We start from the raw sequence: 5,204 nt of genomic DNA, 5'->3' as shown, positions 1-5,204 counted from the left end.
TTTGATCTACCTGTCATTCCTTTATATGTTATTTAACTACAACTGCTAGGATCTTCTCTTTCTCCTTGATATTTCAAAGTTTATAATTATACCTCTGGGTTTATATTTATTTTCATAGACATTAGTAATGTATTTTATGAATAGATTATTCACAACTTTATCATTCTGAAAAATTCTATCTCATTATTTCTTCCATGTTTGCTTTTTATCCATTCTTCCTATTATTTTTCTTTAATATCATCTAGATGATATTGAATCTTATTATTCTATTTTCCAGATCTGTTACTTTTGTTCATATTTTCCATCTCCTTATTATTTCTACTACATTCTGTTTAGCCTTTTTAGAGGTATCTGCCAACTTGCTATTCTCTATTCACCTCTGTCTGTTCTTCTGTTTAACCTGCTCCTTGAGTTTTTATACTTAATGCAATATTTTTCATTTGTGAAATTTCTGTTTTGTTTCCTTCAAATCTGCTATGTATTATTTTTAATGGTATCATGCTCTTTTATAATCTTTTCATAACATTTTAAATGCTTTATATATTTTAAACAAACCTATAGTGTATTTTAAGTCTGAGAATTCTATGATTTGTTATTCTTAAAGTCCTATTCTAGCTGTTTTTTCATTTCTGTGGATTCCTCCTCAAAAGAGCTTATTTCTTCATAAGCTATGTAATTTTACTTTTTAATGTTTTTTATTATTAACACATAATGTATTATTTGCCCTAGGTCTGTGAATCATCAGTCTTACACAATTCACAGAGCTCACCATAGCTCATACCCTTCCCAATGTCCATCACCCAGCCACCCCATCTCTCCCACCCCCCTCCACTCCAGTTATGTAATTTTAAAGGCAAGTTCACATTTGTTGAGATGTGAGAATGAGAATCCATGAGAATCGTCTGAGGCTTGTTCTAAGATGTGTCTTAAAAGGAAAACATGTCTTTTTTTTTTTTTTTAAGTGCAATTGATTTCTACCAACATGGAACTTCTTTACATTATAAGGTTATCTGGATCACATAAGTAGTTAAATTCAGACTTGTGCAAGGGGAACCAGTATTTTTCCTCTTCTGCAGATGCTAAGTAAAGACAGAGAAGTTTTTTCTTTTCTTTTCTTTTTTGGATACCTTTGTTGACAGATAGATTTTTATTTATTTTTATTTTTAGCTCACTCTTCTTCAGGGTATGGCCTTTAAGGATTAAGCTATATGTGAAGGCTTTAGTTCCAATAACCCAACTTGTGTGAACCTTATGTCATATTTCCTGTCTCTGTGAGGCCTCTCAGTTATTGAAATCAACTAATATAGTTTACCATTCTGGTTTTCAACCCCATAATCTCCCCAAACACCAGTTGTTGTTTTTTTTTTTAAGATTCTATTCATTTCACAGAGAGAGATCACAAGTAGGCAGAGAGGCAGGCAGAGAGAGAGAGAGAGAGGAGGAAGCAGGCTCCCCGCCGAGCAGAGAGCCCGACACGGAACTCGATCCCAGAACCCCAAGATCACGACCTGAGCCGAAGGCAGAGGCTTAACCCACTGAGCCACCCAGGTGCCCCAAACACCAGTTTTTTGACTCTTTAAATTACATTGCTTTCTTGTTTGCTCAGTTATGAATTTAAAAGATATTTGTTCCATTAAATCCAACATTCTTAGACATTTTTTACTGGAAACTCTTTCAGGTTATTTAGTCTGCTAAATTGTTTAAGTCAAAGTCCACTAGTATTTTTCGAAGGCTCCTGTAAGAAACTTTCACTGAAACATGAATTATTTTATCACACCTGATTGGAAGGAGAGAGAAAGAACTAATATTTAGTGGGTGGCTAGTAAATATTAATGACACTTAGAGAAGTAGTTGTTTCAAATGCTATTTTTTCTAAGTTTAAGCGACTGACATCTTGTGTTTTTAGGATCTAACTATAGCCAGCAAAAAGAAAGAAAGAAAGAAAGAAAGCCATAAATTAGAAGGAATTTCTAGAAAATATTGTGCTAAATTTTGGAGATCCCGTAAAATCAGTAGTGAGAGAAGAATATTGAAGACAGTATTAATTTAGTTCCCACTTGATTTTAAGATAATTTTATTTTTCACTCAGGCTCAGTTCTCTCCATTTCTTCCTACAGCTTAGCTCTGATACTGTATTTGTATTGACTTAATTCTCTGACATGATTTTCTTCATTGTCACAAAACGGCTGCTATACTGCTACTTTTTACAGTTTTCCATAATTTCAGGCCCAGTGGAAAAGGATGTAAGTCTCTTTCAATAGCTTTCATTCTGAGATTCATTCTGGTTGGCCTCATGGGTCCCATTCTCACCCAATTATTAGGATTAAGCAAACCCGAGATATTCTGATTAAATTAGGACCAAGTGATGTGTTCCAACCAGTGGGTGGGGTGGACTTACCTCCAACAGGAAAACATGGACTGAGAGTGACAGATTAAAATATAGAAAGGTTTCCGGTATCTGAAAATGATATATTTCCACTACTACTTGACTAGTTGACTATTCCATGTTTGCTATACATATCTATCTGTGTTAATCTGTGTGCTCAAAGTGTTCCTGTCTATATTGAATGTCCTCATCCTGTCTGAAAAAGCAGACAACTGAAGTCTTATTCAAAGCTAAGTTAAAAATCTCTGAATAATATGTAAGTCTTGCAAGTCAACTCTAATTCTGGATCCTTGTGGCTTCCTATGCATGGATAATTGGTAAAGGTATTTATTTTCCAAATACTCACTATAAAATGATGGAAAATTAGTGTGATTACTGCAATAAAAGTATGAATGGGAAACAAAACACAGAGGTTCTATATAATAGGTAGCATCCTTCTAGAAAGGCATTACAAAGAGCTGCTGTCCTGGAAGAGGATTGGGTCAATTAGTTTACTATATTCCTTTTTTTTTTTTTTAAAGGTTTTATTTTTAAGTAATCTCTACACACACCCTGGGGCTCCAATTTATAACCCTGAGATCAAGAGTCACATACTCTACTGACTGCGCCAGCTATATGTCCCTGGTCTTGAAAGGACTTTCCCATCCATGGTCTTCTATGGTTATTTTTGGGGCAATCATTAGCGTGCATTCTCCAGGTGGAGAGGAAGCATATTAAGAACCATCTTATAAAGTTACTGATTCTTCTTCATAGCAGTTTACATTGTTCTCTCCCTCTATCAGACTCTAAATGTCTTGAGGGTAAGGTCATGTTTTATTTGCCATTTATTTCCAACATGAAGTACTGTGATGGGTATAAAATAAGCACTTAATAAGTGTTTGCTGAAAAAAGTGAATGAGTGAATGAATGAATGGACTAATAAAGTGATTGAATAACAGTGCTAGATGGGCTCCTAGGCATGATCTGATTCTGCTGTATTTTAAGGAAAATAAATGTCTCGATAAGGATAATAGAAGACCAAAATAAATATTTATTTTATGCAATACAAAGTTTGACATGTTTTGTTTCACATAAAATTACATTTTCTTCTGGGATAACTATGTTTAATAAATAGCAAGACCTTGCAGAAGAATCCAAATCAGATTTCTCATGTCATAATCCTGAAGATTTTGAAGCACCTTGAGGAAATGCATTTACTTTTTATTTCCAGTCAATCAAATATCTGATATCATATAAAGATTTAATCATCCATACCTTCATGAGGCTATTATATTTGCTTGGCATTTTTGAAATTGTTTTTTCATGATTGTAAAGAAAGATCTGCAAAGCAGTTGTCCATTTGTAAATCCTATATATGTGTTGCTTATTTATTCCTTATTCTTTCCACAAAGGTCATAGAAAATTGAATAAGATTATCATCTTCTTCATCATTTTAATAACTCCTATATGTAAAAGAAGGCTAGATATTGACTTGAATGGCTTTTGGACAATTGCCACTTTAATTTGATCCTCACTAGGCTTGTTAACAATTATAAGACCTGCTGAGATTTCAGCAATGTTCTGGAAACTTTCTCTAGTCTTTTTATGTAGATAATTTCATGATTTTTATTACTTTTAGAGTCATTCCTCATCTTTGAAACAAACTTTATTCTAAAGCAGTGTTTCCCAAGCTTCAATCATTTATAAGCTACCTTTATAATTTTTGCAAAATCTTGGAAACCACTATAACTTTACTATTTTTTTCTTAAAATTAATTTACATTTTTATTTAAATGCCTTTTATTTAAATACTAAGAACTTTATCCTCTTAGTGAAATATAAAAGCAGTGTATCTCTTTATATATAGCTTACTATAACCACAAATTCATCAGAAGCAAGGAAAAATCATTAAACTCTAGCTAGGTATCACTGTCTCCTAAAGTATAGGAACCTGAAATCAGACTTTTTAAATTAAAAAGTAAAGATTAATTCATATTAGAGAGATGTTAAGTAAAATTTAACCTTAAACTGAGGCTTCCTCTTTGGAATTGTTAGTTTGAAAGGAAAGGTAATAATGTTCTTGCTATTTAAATGAATATTATTTTTACCATGTCTTATTATCAAATGACATCTCCAATATTATCTAAAATCATATCTCTACCGTCCATATAGTTCCTGTTTACCAACTTTGGGAAAACCATTCCAAAGAAATATCTTCAAATACATTTACGTGTACATGCATGTATGTATGCATATATGTGAAATTTGTGTGTACATAGGGATATGAGATACCAAAAGCTGATAGAGTATATACGTGTGTATGTGTGAAAATAAGGGTTAGGCATGTAGGACCCTTGGTTTGGGCTTGGGTCCTGATCTCAGGGTCCTGAGATGGAGCCCCCTGTGTGGGGCTGAAGGCCCTCTGAGAGGGAAGTCTGTGAAGATTTCTCTTCCTCTCTCCGTTTGCCCCTCCCCCCACACATGCTAGTGCACCTGGGTGCTATCTCCCTCTCTTTTTTTCTGTTTCTCTCTCTCTAGGATGAGTAAAAAAATCTTTAAAAAAAGAGAAAAGAAAAGAAAGAAAAGAAAAGATCTTCTTGGTTCTGCTTTAAAACTCACCACCATTATGGTTTCCCCCATGTAGTTTAGAGTAAAATTCCAACTGCATGCCTCAACTTGTAAGACCTTCCATGATTCTGCCCCTGCTGATCTCCTGGTGCACCTCTCTCCTTTAGTTCATCAAAGAAGTCACTCTGGCTTCATCTCTGTTTTCATACAAGCCAGGTTTTTCCTGCTTTTGATCTTTCTCTATTTTTTGTGAGTTTGCCTTTCTTTATCTT

Source organism: Enhydra lutris, unplaced genomic scaffold (assembly GCF_002288905.1).
Source record: "Enhydra lutris kenyoni isolate GAN:26980312 unplaced genomic scaffold, ASM228890v2 scaffoldscaffold2, whole genome shotgun sequence".
Classification (NCBI taxonomy): Eukaryota; Metazoa; Chordata; class Mammalia; order Carnivora; family Mustelidae; genus Enhydra; species Enhydra lutris.
The sequence above is the reverse complement of the archived record's forward strand: the minus strand, read 5'-3'. Positions refer to the sequence as shown.